This window comes from Ranitomeya variabilis, chromosome 3 (assembly GCF_051348905.1).
Source record: "Ranitomeya variabilis isolate aRanVar5 chromosome 3, aRanVar5.hap1, whole genome shotgun sequence".
NCBI classification, from domain to species: Eukaryota; Metazoa; Chordata; class Amphibia; order Anura; family Dendrobatidae; genus Ranitomeya; species Ranitomeya variabilis.
In genome coordinates, this window is record NC_135234.1 from 712,199,708 (window position 1) to 712,217,940 (window position 18,233).

Below are 18,233 nucleotides of genomic sequence, written 5' to 3' on the forward strand. Positions count from 1 at the left end.
GTTTCTGGGGGGTGCACGCTTCTCCTTGAATGGCAGTTCTGGTCAGAAAGTCCAGTGTCTCATAGTAATCCTTGACTCTGACCTCTCTTTTGAACCTCACATTCAAGTACTCAACTCCTCCAACTCCAAAACATTTCCAAAATCCTTTTCCTCAACTCTGAATCTACTAAAATGTTTTTGCATTTCCCCATTACCTCACGCCTCGACTACTGCAATATCCTCCTCTGTAAAAAAAAAAAAACACAGCAAGAGAGAAACAGCAGATAGAAAAAGCAAGTCAATTGCAAACTTGCTTATTTTCATGCTGTTTAACTTCATCAATTTACTAACATAAGGATAGCCTTTTGGTGTAATAAGTATTGGGGCCTTTAGTACCAACCACTTGAGTACAATTTAGAAGAGTTTCTAGGATTAGAAAAAAAGGATCTGGTGTTTTTTCCCCCCCAGAAACATTGACAGTTTTGTCTATGAGCTGCATATAGACACATTATTTCTGTGCTGTGTTGTGTATAAATGTGATTCTTCAGATTTTGTATTAGTCTATGCCTGATGAAGAGACCTGAGTAGTCTCGAAAGCTTGCAATTTGTTACCATCTTTTCAGTTAGCCATTATAAGGTATCAGCCACTGAGGACTCTCAATTCTACATATTTTTCTAACTTTGTTTCAGGCATTATATATGATATGCTATACAAAAGTCTTTGGAAAATGACAAAATCAATCTGTACACCTAGAGCATGAGGAAAAGTAATGTCAAAAACAATAAAAAAGTACAAATGCCTCAAAAAGACACAAAACCACCACAATGTTTGCGTTGCAATGTAATATTCCCTAATGGCTGATAGCTAACATCTGACTTAGGAAAAAAAAGAAGGCAAGTAAATTTACCAAAAATTGCAATATGTAAAGGTAACCTAAATCTCATATATTTGGACACAAAAATTAAAACAAAAGCATTTGTGCCCCACCTTTCCATTCTAGCCAGGGCGACGCTGTCTCTTACACGGCCCTGGGTCCCTTTTCACTAATGCATTAGGTGCTATGAATACTAATTTCTCTACAAATGGCGTAATGCTTAGAACTGTCTTCCTTTCATACATTAGAAAGCGGAGCGATGGAGATTCCTCCAGGAATCAAGCTGTGATAAACATGTATTTTATCACATTTTGCAATATGTTTCACAGTAATAAATAAGTAATCCCGACACAATGAATGCTGCCATTGCCAAGAAGCTACAAATCACACTATTGATATCGTTCTTCACAGAGATACTTATCTCTAGTAAATTTATATAAGGCCCGAAAATAAAATGAAGGTTTATGGCCATGTAAATGTGACATTCCTAACATTAGGTTTTGTGTCACGATTCCAGGCAGCACAGACTTGCTCCCACACAGAAAGCTCCATGAAGCCTGGCAGTCTAAATCAGGCAACAAGAAATCATATTCCACCACAAGCAAAAAATGATTTTGAATCTGAAAAACTGCAGATTGGGGAATGAAGCATTGTACAGAGGGGGCAGTGGTAAGATGTAGAGTTATGCTGGTACATATTGAAGTTGCGCGTGGTGTCATGGTCAGAGTATGGTGGAGTCTTCTGACCTGAACTTGGCAGTTTCATTGGTTTATATGAGGCTGTAAGTTGTGGTTGAGAGACCGATGTTCAGTTTGTACATTATGGAATATTAATAAATGGAATATTAATTCAAAAAAGTCACACCCACTTTGTTTCAGACATTGGTGGGACCAGAGGTTAAGTTCCCACCACCCAGACACGTTGATCAAAGATGGTTGGGTTCATCAATATTAGATGCACCATCTAATGTGCATAGGGGCCTCCCAACTCTGCCATGACAGATGTGAGAGGAGGCAAGAATCGACATGTTGAATTCAAACACCCAAACCATTTGTCCTTCCTGGAGATAACCAGTTGCCAGTGATGTCTGACAGCAACATACTCCCCTCTTCCCATAGAGAATACCCAGACACCTGGCTGAGCCAACCGTTCATGTGTATCTAGGAGTCGGGAAAGACAGCTGTCAACAATCAAGCATTCAGATATCAGATATAGAACTTGCAGTAAAAAAAAGTAAAAAGTTGATCCCAGTTTAGACTACGTTGCGTCTGTACCTTAGTCACATTACGGTTAATACTTGAATCTCCTTGCCTGGGTCTACTACAAGTGGAAGATTACCAAACAGGAATAGTACGTACTGGTCTTTTGACCATGCATCTTTTGGAGGTCCCATGCAATGTATGAAAAATAATATTTGATATAGAAGAAGATTTTCAATTGGTGTGCCGACTCGGGTGACACTGGAGGCCAGCAGGAGCAGCAAAGCTTCGATGTGAACATTTCAGCAAGCGGCAGTGAAATTATCTTTCGGCTGTTGTTGGGTATATTCCAAAATTCCTGAGTGAGAAGGGAATCTATGTGATAGGGCATGGCAACTGTGATTGGCCAGAAAAAGCAGTGGGAGGGGAGGAGAGGTAAGTGGCCAGGAGTTCACACCAACTCTAGAATAGATCACAGTAGATCATTCATGAGTAGAAGCTTTAGGAACACAGAGGAGTATATAAAGGACTATACCCGAGGTACATGTTAAATACCATTTCTGAACTGTATTGAAGTTTGATTTAATTTTTCTTCTGTTTAATAAAACTTTATTGGCGTATTAAAATTATTGTTAGTAAATTTAACAGAGTATTAGGAAATAATTTGCTGGTGGGGCCCCAAGATTTCAACTGCCCAAGGTCCTCCACAGTTTTTAATCAAGCACTGGTTCCCATAAATGTCCCCATAACCCAGGCAATCTAAAAGTTGTCTACTCTGAGGTGTGATTGTTTTCAAGCTGTATAAATTCAAGTATACCCCTTGTTTGACCCATTTAGCCCCCAATGTTCTCTGCTATCTCCTTAACCTCCCCATCTTCTGAGTGTAGTCTTTTAAATGTAAAAAAAAATCACTGAAAAGGAAATCAAATTAAAAAATTCACAAAAAAACAGCCATACTTACCAAAACGTGGTTATAATGATAATATACTGAGGATGCAACAGGTCACCCATGATAGGGGGCACATGTGCAAAATACTGATGAAAAAGTACTCACTCGTCTACCATTCATGGGAGCACGGGCACCTTATACACGCCGTATCTGTGTGCATTCATAATATTGAGCAATCCACACCCCCTATTATCAGTGGCAGGGGAGTGGTTGTTCGTCAGTATTTTACACCTATGCTGCATTTGCCATTTATCATAGGGGCCTGCTGTATCCTTAGTATATTGACAATGTTACTAGGTACTGATAAGTATGGCTGCCACACACTAATTATGTGTCTAAATATGGGTAATAATCAAAGTAATGAACTAATAGTCCTTACCCATCTTCTAAAAGGAACGACTCTCCAGCAAATCTTGCGTCCAAATTTCCAGGTTGTGGGAACCTGGTATGTTGAGGAGGATCATACAGCCTACCAAGGCAGCCTTATGCCATCAGAACTCGAGATCTAGCGCTTTTGACTATACCAGTAGTGTCTGCATCATTGACACAAGAGTAAATGATCAGTAACATTATTAGAGCAGTAAACTAAGGTGAAAAGCACAAGATCTCGCGTCCCGATACCAAGAGACAGCCGTAGAGGGTGGTGGCATGCATGCACAGCTTGGAACTACTGAACCAACTCTCGCTAGACCTAGTGTCCGCTAGTGTCCAGACTTTGAGAAGACAAGCCATTAGTGTATTTTCTTAAATAAACAACTGCATGTAGGTGATGACTACACTTTAAGTGCAAAGTCAGCCAAAAAAAATTTATGAGCACAATTCAGGTGTCTCGTGGTTTGACGTCCAAAGGACTTCGATGTTCAAGAACACGGATCATGCACAATTTGCCCGTGTATCAAGATCAGCATTAAAGTAATTACATATTGTTAATTCTCCTTGTCTGGCTCACCCACAAATGTTTCATCTACACAGTATAAACAGAAATAAACAGGAAAAGAATCTGAACTGTACCAAATCTGTACTATGTGAACCAGACCCAAGGGAGATAGTAATCATATAATGTATGAAGTTGAAGAACAAGGCCAATCAATGTTCAGCACTCAGTGTCTCTGCACTCACTGAACACTAGATATTGATAAGTTTTAGTGAGCTTCATCCTAATGGAAATCAATGTTATATTTGTCTTTATGATACTACTCTCCTGAATATACACGTGCATAGTGTGTGCAGCATATGCCCTGTATACACTGTACTGTACAAACAGAGTTTGTACATGCCAATTTTTTTACATGTGCTACATTTACTTGGCCTGCCGAATATTTGTTCTCAAGTCTACACGATTTGTCTAGTGAATGTTAAAGACGATGTCCACTACTTTACCATTGATGGCCTGTCAGTATTGATTTGAATAGGAGGCGGATGTGCAGCACCCATCCACGGCCACTATCAGAGAACAGCTGATCGGCGGGGGTGCCGAGTGTGGAATCCTCACTGATCAAACATTAAGGACATGATTCATTGATAAAGTAGAGGACAACCTCTTAACGAGATAATAACGAGAATACGCTTTTTTTCTTTATTGGAGTCCTTTATACAGATATGTGAAACGCCAACTTATGTGTTCTATAGAATTAATCACATCGCCCTCTCTTAATTACGTAGTCTTCTCTTGTTAGATAGAAAATGACTGCTCATGGGGCAGCACTTGACCAGAAGACCAGTCCATCAGAAAAGAAGCTTTACCATGGTCCATCAGCCGTGATGCCAGTTTATATCTAACAAGAAATAAATACAGGGCGATATAAATAACATGAAAATCTGATATGTAAGGAACAGTGCTGTACATAACAAAAGAGGGCACCATGTAATAAGGGACAGTGCTATACATAATGAGAGGAGACTATGAGATAAATACAGTTGTGCTCAAAAGTATACATACCTTGGCAGAATTTTTGCTTTCTTTGCCTTTTTTCAGAGAATATGAATGATAACACCAAAACTTTGTCTCCACTCATGGTTAGTGGTTGGGTGAAGCCATTTATTGTCAAACGACTGTGTTTTCTCTTTTTAAATCATAATGACAACCCAAAACATCCAAAGGACCCTGATCAGAAGTTCACATACCCCATTTCTTAATACCATGTATTGCCCCCTCTAACATCAATGACAGCTTGAAGTCTTTTGTGGTAGTTGTGGATGAGGTTCTTTATTTATGCTGTCAGTCTCCACCCCCTGCAGATACATATAATATAACATGATCATAAGTGTATATGCAGGAGAGTATTATCTTAAGAATATACATCCAAGAACCCACCTCACACTACGCAAGTTTCGCCCTGAAATGCTTTGTCCAAGGGTAAAATATCTGTACAAAGGCCAAATATCTGCATATGTGACTTAACATTGATGTTTCTACTTAATTTCCTAGGGAAAGTAGATTTTTTCCTGCCAGAATCCATTATATCCGCTCTCCAGTTTCTGGTGAATTGATAGACTGCATTCTAGTTATTATGCCATCCCTCTATTATTCCTCCTGTAAAGGTATAAATAAATTCCCAGATGGGTGTTACCAGTCTCCTTGTCAATTGGGTGTGCACTTTACAGTATGATACTGTCATCACTGATTAACCTATAAATACGAGCACATTCAGACGTCCGTGCAAATCAGCTCGAGATCGGACCCCAGTGCACGGACTGAGTGTGACAGCTTCATTTAAAGCTATCACACTCGGGTCAGGTGACTCATGGCCAGTCCGTGCTTTACAGTCCAATCTTGGACCGATTTGCAGGGATGGCCGAGTGCGCCCTAAGGGAAATAATAACCTCCAATACCAATTTATTCAAACTTTTCCAGGAGGAAAAACTCAATGCAGTAAAAAAAATAGATGCTCCATAATTGTTATTCAGGGGGAATGCCAGGAGAGCTAGCAAGACCGTTTAACGAATAATGTGAGTAAAACCTTTACTGAGTGAATCACCTTTCCTCAGACTAGCCATAGCATGTATCATTTAATTCATATAGTTAAATTAATTTAATTTATTATATTACTGAATTTATTAGAGCTGATAATTAGGTAGATGGTATTTATCATGAGTTAGAGCATGCATTTGAATAATGTATGAGCTGATGGCATGGAAAGGTATGGACGGTCTCACATCAATCTGCAATGTGTTATGTTCGGTGAACGTAGAAATGAATGGTTCTGACAAATCTGTGAAATCTCTAATGGAAAGCAATGTTAAAGAATTCCTTAATGATGCTTGTTACCTCTATAAAACATTATAAAACACTGGCCAATTAACCAAAGGGTGTTCTGCGTAATCTCAAAGACGTCCATTACCTTAGCTTGGTCTCCATAGTGGTATCTGATAAAAAAGGGTGGTGACCTCCATTCTGAAGGAGAGAGGGTGCAGAGTCCTTTAAAGGGTATCCTCAAGTTTGGAAATGATCCCTCTATTCCTGGCATAGGGGATAACTTCCTGTTCGATGGGAGACTGACTTCTGGATCCCCACCTAATACTGAGAACCTGGGCCCTTAGTGGGACAACCAGATAGTCAATTACTGGAGTCAGCTGGTCTTCGGCACCATCACAAGAATAAATGGAGCAATATTGTGCATGATCGAACACCGCTCCATTCAAACGGATTGTCAGGATTGGTGTGCGTCCCAGCAGTCGGACCCCCAGCAATCACGATGTTATCCCCTATACAATATATATTGGATAACTTAGAAACTTTAAAATACCGGTAATACTTTCATAATGGTCTTCACCATAAGTAAATCTACTTTTTTGGAGTTTTCCATTTTTTATCAATTTCTTAAAGGGGCTTTTTAATTTTTTTTTGTAAATATTTTATATTGTACAATGAAAATTTTTGAAACTTTATGCTCTATACTTATTTTTAATATGTTTCTTATGCATTATCGTTGTCTTTTAATAGAAGTGATCTTGTTTAATCCTGGTGCTGATATCTCATATGTGTAGGAATGTTTGAGGCAATGTATCTTCTTCAGCTGAAAGCTCATAGATCTCCAAAATATCCATGGTGTATTCCAGGGTATATTACTGGTTCTGCAGGCTCAAAGGGAATGAGAGCGGGCTTCCAGTAACATTCATGGCCACTACAAAATGTACGGAGCGGTGCCATTTCCAGAGACCGGCATCACCTTTGTTCCGCTGAATGGTTGGGTGGTAGAGGCAGTGGTGTAGCATGGGTTGCCAGCAACCAGGGCAACCTCTAGCATTACCCAAGTCCATTCCACCAATCTAGTACTGAACCCTTTATACCTCAAGCACATGTATTGCATTCTGGGGGGAAAACTGATATAGTTATAGTTTGCCCTCTGACCCTCTAGTTTTTTTCCTGCATTTTGATGTAATTAGACAAAAAGTAAAAAAAAACAAGTTATAGATTGTTATATATTTTTTTAACATTTTATTACTTTTTTGTATAATCATTTTAATACCCTATCCCAAACAGCAGCCCCAGAGGAACGGCTTAGGTCTAAGAATATATGCTACTAAATAGAGATGATTCAATTGATTTTAAATTAGCAAATATGTTATGACTTTCCCCAATATTTCAGATTCTTTCGAAAATTGACATTTTTGGAATTTTATTTGCACAAATCCAGCAAAATTTCGGCCAACTCGGAACCATTTTACTCATCTGTTCTAGGCCCTACCTGCCTCCTTACACCACTCTTGCCGCTCCTGCCCCATGGGAAATCAGTTTGTCCAGGACAGAACATGTGGGGGGGAAGTGACGCACGTCCTTGACATCAGAGACGGGTATCACCTCCCCACAAACACGATCTCATCAGACTAATCATTGCCCTCATTGATGGAAGAAATGAAGACCACACAATGGATCAAGGTGCAGAGAAGACGGAATGAGGAGTTCGATAAGAGCCTAGGACAGAAGAGTTTACTGTAATGTGTGTTTTATTTTATTTTTTTAAACCCCTTCCCTGTGTTTTCTACGTTTTGAGTTCTGGAAGGACCCCAGAAAATAATGAACGGCAACTGCTGGACTTTCATTTCGGACTTATTTTATTTTGACCAAATCGAATTTGCTCGTCAAAATGATTGAATCGGCCTAAATAAATTTCAGGACATTCGTTCATCTCTACGCCTAAATTATTATTACAGGAAGAGTAGAAGGGAAGTACTTACCAAGACGGACAAGTCAGAAGAAGAGACAGGTCTTCTTTACATGAGCATACATGCTGAACACACATTGTCATATACTCTTTGTATGGATGTTCTTCTGCTCTTAGTCAAATATTAAAGCTAAATGTAAAAAAAAATGCCTGACAGGCTATGTATTTTCCCATCGAACTACAGGTGTCATATTATTCCTGCCCATAAAACAATAATGTACATGTGTTCTGCCGATCTAGTGTTTCAGAGAACAAATCGCAAACTTCAAACGCGCTTGTGCTGGAGCTTTGATGATCCATAGTATGGAAGATACAGGACTGTTGTTTAATTAAATGTAAATCTTTAAAACATCTCTCCCACACATTATGTTTGATGTAATGTAAAATATTTCCGAAGGGCTGAGTTTGTGCTGTTCACGGCTTTATGGCCATGATAATTGGGATTAGACAAGAGAAAAATGGAAGAGTAGAACTAGTCGAGGAAAGCCAATTCTAGAGCAAAATCAAAGAGCATTATAATGGGACACTTAGATATAACTCTTCTCTACTGTTATGGCAAATGTAATACCACCTGAGACGTAGAGTAAAAGATTTGATGTATTATAGGCAGATGAGAAATTACCCAATTCACTTACATTACATTTCATGTTACATACATGGACATATCAGGGTCAGCGTTAAGCTGGCCATACACATTTGATGTTGGTCAGCTGAAGGATTCCCTCATACTTCCCCTATTTGGCCTAGAGTTCCTGTGTTCTTAATGAAAAAGCCACTTCTGGCAGTGGCTTAGCAAAGAAAAGAATTGGCCATTGAAATTCACCAGGCCGGATCCTTCTCTCTCATTAAATCACCTATTGGGGAAGAGTGGGGAAGTCTGCATACATATTAGATGGTCAGCTGATCCTGACAAAATCTGTGGGTTTGGCCAACTTTTATGCAATGTGTATTGGTGTACACAGCCTTATTATGGCTTTGTTTTGTCCTGAGCCGTAAGAAGGCTAATAGAGACATATGGATCATGATAAGCTCCATAAAACTCTTTACATATGGCAGCACGATCCCCCAGAAGTTTCTGTATGGCAGTGCAGCTCTTCCAATGTACTTCTTATTGAGGACATAAAGCTGGTGTAGGGAACCCTACAGACAATACTTACTGGGAAAAAAATGTACAAATTTGCTCACCCAGAAGGAAAAGATCTGTTTCTATAGAATCATCTGTAGGCAGCTATCCTGTAACCCAATATCCAGTGCATTAAAAAGTCTCCATGATGTCACACCCAGGAAAACAAAAAAACAGCCCAAACATCCACTTCGGGACATATTCAGAAACACTATTTAAAATTCTTACCCACTGTGTATAAGAGAAATATTACCCACCATGTATTACTCATATATTCATTCTTATGTGCTTGGGTATATTTGCGTAAAGCTATACACAAGCTACAACTACAAAATCCAGTATAAAATAGGAAAGTTGCCATAATAACAGGGTACATTGTACATAATTAGTGGGAATACTGTAGGTGCTAAGTAATTTATGATATGCAAAATCTAACTGTAGATGTTATCTATCCCTAAGTGAGAATCCCACATGACCTCCAGCATATCACACCCCTGCCGACCCCCCACCAACGCTCCCGCTCAGTACCCTGCAGCTGTTATCCCCTTTATCACAACTTCTCACTCTAGTTTCCATGACTTCTCCTGTGCTGCACATATGCTATGGAATGATTTGCCTTGCATCATCTGATCAACACCTAATTATTAAGGTTTTCTGTTTATATTAAAACTTTTGGTCCACTAGATGAAAACAGAAATGTGTTCCTATTTTTTTACTCCCTTATCTCCTTCAGATTGTGAAAACTTGGGTCAATGTTCTCCCTCCATTCATTTCAGTACCAGTGGATGGTTGTTTTGCTATAGTAGTCATTTTGTATACTTACTGCGTCCATCAATTGTAAAGAACTGTGGAATATGTTGATTTAAATGAAGAGTATTATCAAAAATTCTAACACACTTTTGACTTTGGTAAAGGGAATATAAGAGGAATTCCCTTTTAAATGGGTTTCTCATCATCTACATTTATCATCTAAGGGTATGTTTCCACGGTCAGGAAACGCTGCTTGTTTGACGCTGCGCAGAGCTGCAGCGTCAAACACGCAGCGTCCAGATGTTCCAGCATAGTGGAGGGGATTTGTTGAAATCCCGTCTCCACTATGCGTGGAAACCCGCATGCGGCGGCCCTGCGACTCCGGACATGCTGTGTATCTTTTCAGATCGCAGCATGTCCGTACACCTTGCGGGGACGCAGCGTCCCCGCAAGGCATAATATCACAGGGCGCTATGGGATGGGGGCGATGATCCCGGATGTGAAGAGTTAACACATCTGGCATGATCGCGTCCCAGAAAGGGGGCGGGGCTTAGCGCCGAGCGGCTTCGCCGCTCCGGCGATACCGCCGGCCATCCTGAGCGTGGACACGCACCCTTACGGTCCTTATAGTAATCAGTGGCCATTCTAGAAGTAGGGATCCCATCAATCATACATTTCACACCTATGGATAAATGTTAAATATATGGTGGAAAACACAAAATCCTAAACTGCACAGTCCTAAAAGGCTTGTCTGCTATAGTTAAAGGGGTTTTCCGGTGAAGAGAAGTTATTATCTTTCCACAACAACCTGGAACCCCACCAATCAACAAAAGGGGGCAATTTTATGCCCATAAGGATGAAGCACATTTTTACAGGAACATAGGAAATTATTAAACCGGCGGTAGACCAAGCGCACTGCCACTTCATTCTACCAGGGACAACAGTGCCTTGTTCTGCCGCTCTCCGAGGTCCCACCAGTTGTACCATCACCAATCAATAAGTTATCACCTATCCTTTGGATAGACAATAATGCGATTTCACTGAACAACCCCTTCAGGTCTTGTTTTGTCAGAAATGACCCCATACAATAATCAGACCACAGGGAGAGGTCTGTGAGAATTTAGCAATAAGTATTTAATGCCCCTGCAGCGCCACCACAGGCAAAATTAGGTATTACACAGTTGAAATGTATGGATTGTCTACATGGTGCACACACTGCTTTCAGCTCCAATGCTCTCTGGCTGATAGATTTCCATCTATTAACTCTGAAATCCCTAATAGGTGTGAGGGGTTTACTCACTCAGCTGCTTGCATAGGTAAACACAGGAAGGCTTCTCGTGGTAACCTGCTGGTTTATTAGAGCAAAGCATAAACCGTAGCAGGGTTGAACAAAGTAAATGTGGCCTTTCTGGCCTAATGGCAAAACAGAGATAAAGTGCAATAGAGTCCTTAGTCCTGCAAGATTCACCCTCAGGGAACACTCAAAGTCCTCAGCTCCTCCTGGAGCCACGTCTGGAGACTTTCCTCTCCAAACCCACAACACAGAGTAAAAAAACAGTCGCTGAACATTTAACTCCCCTGTCACACCCTTGGGGTGGAGATATGGTGAGTATGCGTCTTGCCCATCTCTCACCTAATCACCAAAAACCTAGTCCCTTATCATGGCTAGTTAACCCCTTCAACACATAGCATGCTAGAGAGAAACTTATTGGTTTTAGATCACGGAAGAAAGCAATCTTCATGACACATAACTCCCCTTACATACAGTGCCAGTGCCCTGTCACGTAGGGTATATACTCTTTGTGACTGCAGACTTGTGAGTCCTCACAGCATGTGAACTCTAAGAATTATTAGGAGCAGCAGTAACGGGACTGCAAATGTACGATTTGCATCATTCCGCCCACATTCTGACTAGACTTATCTGACCTTACTCGATGTACTTACATTGAGCGAGGCAAAGCCTATCAGCTGTCTGTCAGCATGTGTCCGCGTGTATGCAAATTACGTACTTGTGGTCACATGCCTGCTCTTCACAGTGTGCAGTGCGCGCACTGTGAGGATTCACAAGACTGCAGACCTGTAGCCTAAAGCCACACAATTCCTTTAACCCAAACCTTGTACATGCTCTGTTCACATGGTCATTTGTCTATTCCGTCAATTTGTTCTGTTTTTGGAAGAAACAGAATTTGTTCCCAAAATGGATTTCTTTAGCTAATTAATGCAAACAGAAGCAGATGGGCCCCACTAATTATTATAGGGTCTGTCTGGTTTTCTTTTTTTTTAGAATGGAAGAAAAAGGGCAGCAATAAAAACTTTTTTTTGTGCCCTAAAAAAAAATCTGACACCAAACAAAAACCAGACAGACCCCATAATACTTAGTACGTTTCCTCTGCATCCATTTGTATCAGATAATTGGAAAAGTGAACTTAGCCTTACTCAACGTCTTCTATTACAACATACAGTATGCTGCCTTGGAAAATAGAAACACTTTTGTGCATCATAACCCCTGAGAATCAAACGTGTGATACTCAGCAGCTCGCAGACACCCGCAACTCACGTCCTAACATGAAAACTTAGTGGAAGTACATGCAGGGCATTAATTATTACTTACATGAACAATGTGCAAAAGAACTAAATAAAAACATAGTCACAGACATCTGACAGTTAGAGGAGCTCAGAAGTCTGTATGGAATATATATACATACACGCACATATACAGTGCACTGAAAACGTATTCATACCACTTGAACTTTTCCACATTTCTTCACAATCCACCCACAAACATAAATGTATTGGGATTTTATGTGAAATGTCAACACAAAGTAGAGCAAGTATTTGCTAAGTGTAAAAGAAATTATACATAGTCTTCCAGATATTTTAAAAACATAAAACTGTAAATTGTGCCGTGCATTTGTATTCTTCTTTGCACACTCGTTGCTCAGTGAGATTGGATGGAGGCGTCTGTGAAAAGTAATTTTCAAGTCTTGTCACAGATTCTCAATGGGATTTAGGTCTGTACTGTGACTGGGCCATTCACACACATTAATATGCTTTGGTATAAACTATTCCATTATATATCTCCCAGTATGTTTAGGGTCGTTGTCCTGCTGGAAGGTGAACCTAGACCCCAGTCTCAAGCCTTTTTCAGCCAATAACAGGTTTTCCTCCAGGATTGCCCTATCCATCTTCCAATAAACTCTGACCAGCTTCCCTGTCCCTACTGAAGAAAACCATTCCCACAACATGATGCTGCCACCACGTTAGACAGTGGGGATGGTGTTTTCAGGGTGATGTGCAGTGTTAGCACAGCTATCATTATATTACAGCACTATTAGAAATGAAACCAGTTCAGTGATTGTTTGCTATGAGCACCAAGGACAGATTTACTTTTAGGCTTGTTGATATACCTCTCCATATTCTATGTAAAGAGAAGTCCTGTCACTAACCCTAAGGCACAAAACACTAGTGGATTAGACTTCAGCCATTACATGTCGTTACGCAACCAGTGATGACAGTTCTATAAAATGATATGGCAGATTATAACACAATTATATACTGTATACACTGGAGTGGCTGAGTTTAGATGTCAGATGATTTGTCATTTCAAGTAGTTTTATAATAAAGATTTTGTGGAGAGACGATGATAAATAACAGATAATGAATGTGTCGGACTGAGGTGCTAAGGGCCCACTGGTAACACTGACTCTTGGGGCCCACCTCTCACTTATATACAAATATTACATTACTCTCATTCACAAATGTCCTCGACTTCTATATACGGTATATAAATAATAAACGGGGTAGTTTGTTAACTAAATGATGGCTTGCTACATTTGTCTGTACATTGACAATAAAGTGTATTGTGCCTGTTGCTGCTCACATACAAGTGTGGGGGCCCACTCCTGCATAGGGGACCACCAAAGGATTCCACTGTACCCCTGTGGGACAGTCCAAGAAGGTGTAGAGTTATCATATTTTTGCCTTTCTGTGAAATAGGCCCTCTCCCTAAGATACGGAAAAGAGGGAAACACCTCCAGCTATGGATTCCTTAGTGGGATCGCACAGTCATTTAAGGTAACCTTGCATAGTACTGTGTTCACAATTTTATGTTTTTCATGAATTATTCCTTTGTGTTTGGGTATGTAGATCATTACTAGCACTGAACCCTCAAGACAGACTAAGTAGGGCAAGAAAAGACAAAACGTAATGAGAAAAAATCTATATGAAAAACGTCTACCCTGCTCCAATTGCTGCCAATGGACAGTGTTTTATTATAGCCCAAGACCTCATTTTAAATATCTCTAGAAAAACAGCAGCACAAAATAAATGGGTGCAAAAATTCCCCAAAGAAACTGTCAAAGTCTCTTATTAAAGATGTAAAAATCCAAAGTTAGTTAAGCCTTTCTCTTTCCTTTTCATGATCAATTTGTCCAAAGGCAGAGACAGTGACTCCAGCGCTGATTGGGCACAACAGCCCCGCTGAGAGCGACAGTCGACACTGGAATGGCACCATCATGGGAGGTGAGTACAGGCTTTATTATTTTTTGGGTCAAACATTTTGATCAAGAAGGGGTTGTCCTAGTAGAGTACAACCCCTTAAACCAACTTTTGAAGTTTTGTCTGGGAGTGAAGTGCATTATCCAATTTTTGTCTTTGTTGCGGCATCTCCTACATGCATGGTGCTTTGGTCAAGAATAGGGATGAGCGGACCTGTGCAAGTCTGGGTTCTGGTACCAGACCGAACTTTAGACCAAAGTTGAGTTTGGGTGCCAGAACTATACCCAAAATCCTTTGGAGATGGGAAAAAATTCTCTCCCTCTCCCTCTCCGGACTCCTGAACTGTAAAACTAACTTCCAGGAGAAGTCAATGTTCGGAGTTCAGCACTGGACACTAGATGTATGGGTTCGCTTTACAGTTTGGGGTTCACTCATCTCTAGTCAAGAACCCTAAACGTTCATTAAGCCACTGCCAAAACCTTTCAAAACCTGCTTTCCGAGTGTTTGTGGGAAGTTTTCAGAGCCACTTGAGAGACATATCAGCTCCTCCTGGAGTCCCAGTCCCTTTTTCAGGAGCCTCCGAAACATTCTAGGAGAATTGGCAAATACATTTTAAAACATACCTCCATTTATATATTATTGCAGAGCAGGTGTGTGCACAATAATTATTTTTCTAGATTACTTTAATTACTAGTTTGCTCTCAGTATCAGCACATACAGACTGTGGTCCAAGCTCTATACTAAGTTTCTGTCTCCAGTGCTGTACAATCACATCATATTCTACAGCAATGGGGGATGGAAACATTGGAGACAACACAGACAGTCTATGCTGCTATTGAGAGCAACTCGTTATGAATGTGGTGTAGAAAAATGCTTATTGTGCACACTTTTGTACAAAAACTGTTTTTCTGTATAACTCAAGTTGCACATTAAAAGTAACCAACTTAGCTAACTTGATGAGCGGTCAGAAGGCCGTATAAATTGGACTGAGATTGGACCGCAATGCTTGTACTGGCCGCGGCTCTCCAGCGGAAATATATCAAGCTGTCAAGCTCCTGTCGAGAGAGCCACCAGCCAGACCGTCCGATCTCGGTCCGATTTATATAGTCGTCTGACAGTGACCTTAATAGCATTGTTTGTAAAGTTTACAAAATGTATAGCTTCCACGACAACTACTCAATACTTACGTAGGGTTGGATTGGCCCACCAGAGTAGACATGGCTTGATCTGATGCAACCATGGACCCCACATGTAGCAGGGTTCCAAAGTTCCAGGAGAATGTGATCCCAGGTGGTGCTATCTTTGCAAACAATCATTTTCCAGTATAGTCTATTTGTTTTTGGGGGGATTCATAAATATCGTATTGATGAAATGCCCTGTGTGTGAAATGACTGCAAAGTCAAAAGTAGACATGTAGAAAGCTTTATGTAATGGAAAATGAGACCCCAGAAACATTTTCACTTGCCTCGCCCATGGAGCCCTAGTCCGGCATTGTACTTACTGTTTCCTCTGGCAGTCTAGAATCCCTCACTTCACAACCCTAGGAACATTATACCTTATTATTCTGTCCAAATGGTAGAAGATCTCTACATTAATCCAAATGAACACATCTGTCTCATCTATAGGTGCTAATAAGAAAACATCCCTTATGCTAATTTATTATAAGGTAACTTGTCAACTCCTGACCTGCTAACAAGCAATTACTAACATGTTGTTAATGACAAGTCTGGTTGTCATTGGTTCTCAGTCTAGGTGGGAACTTATTTTCACACATTGCAGTGAGAATAAGGCACTTGTCAACTGTTCTTGATGGCCCACTTTGAGACATCTCCAAATTTTTACATATGTTCCATAATAAATGAATACGGTAATTGGATTTCAAACATGGGGGTATCAGAGGGTTCAACATAAATCTAAATTTATGTAACTACCAAAACTATGGACCCAATGCTCTAGGAATCACTTAATTTTAAATAATTATTCATTAGATCGTTATTGCGTCATAAGCCATGAATTTCTCCTACTTTATCACGCTGCAAAATAGTACACATAAAAACAAATATTCACTATTTATCCATCATAGAACATGTTAATTCTGAAATATTTGGGATTAATGCATCGCCCACATTATCTAGTGTAGATACCATACTGTTGATCCTACCCAATGCAATATTGTTACTGGAGCACACAAATATGTCACTTCGGCCACATAAAGTTTTGGATATGATGGAAACAACTACAGAGATATACTGGTATGGTCTGATATCAATCCAGTTCAGTTGGCCAGAGAGATATCTACCCAAACCTGTATAGAAAAGATTTGCCTATTCTTAAATTTTCTTAAAATTTAAATTTTATATTGATAGGTCAATATAAAATGCTATAAGTTTTCTACATTGTTCAAATTCTCACATACATTACCAAAACCTTACCCTAATTATGGAATCAGGATAATAAATAAGGCTCTATTTGGTCACTTGGATATTTCATTAATGCGGATTTTAGCTCCAAATTTCTAGTATATGATTGAGTTTATGTCCGTATTCAAAGCAACTGCCGAATTACAAGACACCAACATTAAAGGGGTTGTCCGGTCCAAATATATAAGTCTGCAGTCACTCTGTGTGTGACTGCACACTTATGAATCCCCCCCAGAGCAGGCACTGTGCGCTGCGGGAATTCGCTGGTTTCTGACCCGGGACTACCTCTTGAAGCTCATCAAGAGAATGCCAAGAGTGTGCAAAGCAGTCATCAAAGCAAAAGGTGGCTACTTTGAAGAACCTAGAATATCAGACATATTTTCAGTTGTTTGACACTTTTTTGTTAAGTATATAATTCCACATGTGTTAATTCATAGTTTTGATGCCTTCAGTGTGAATGTACAATTTTCATAGTCATGAAAATACAGAAAATTACATATAAAGTGAAGAAGCTAGTGCAACGACAATGTCAATAAATATAGTAAATAAATCATAAGGAGAAAGATAACAAGCATAAATAAACCAAGCAAGTGCTCAAGATATTCAATAATCCATAGTAGAAATATAATAAAATATAATGAGTATAAAAAGTACAAGGATAGTGCAGATAATTATTACCAATATTTAGAGTGAACTATATTAGTGAGAGAGTACCTATGCCTCCATAAGCCATATATATGCCAGCACGTATGCCAACTAAGTAAAAGATCAAATTATGAACAATAGCTCATACCTCAAGTAGCCACAAGTTTGAGCATCCACCACATCCAACGTACGTTTCGCATATAGATGCTTTGTCCAGGTAAATCCCCTGTTATACATTGTCAATTAGTGTTCAAGAGCTTTGAGTTACACATATTGGATATAGCTTGTGAACATATTGGATATAGCTTATTCATTCTGAAGAACCTCCTAAACTCTGACCAATGGCCGATCAGGAGTACTTATTGCAGAACATAGTCTAATATCTGTAAAGATATGAACAACTACAAGTAAAAAAACATCATCGAGAGAAGCAAGAATAACAGGATAATGTCACCCAGATCTTACGGAGAATAATCCCCAGTAAGAGGAAACCCGGAGATCATCTCTAAACAAGGAGGAACTTCTACTGACATCATTTTAATTAACAGATACGGAGCTGAAATCTTGTTTCTGTATAAAGTGATATAAACACCAGCAACACAAGACAGAATTGATAAAGTAATTGTTGCTA

At 39.7% G+C, this 18,233-nt stretch overlaps 1 protein-coding gene across 2 annotated transcripts in view; it reads right to left on the minus strand.

The window, feature by feature from the left end:
* Nucleotides 1-18,233, minus strand: part of MTUS2 (microtubule associated scaffold protein 2) — an 866,587-nt gene that overhangs the window by 826,073 nt on the left and 22,281 nt on the right. The gene's annotated exons all lie outside the window — the stretch shown is intronic.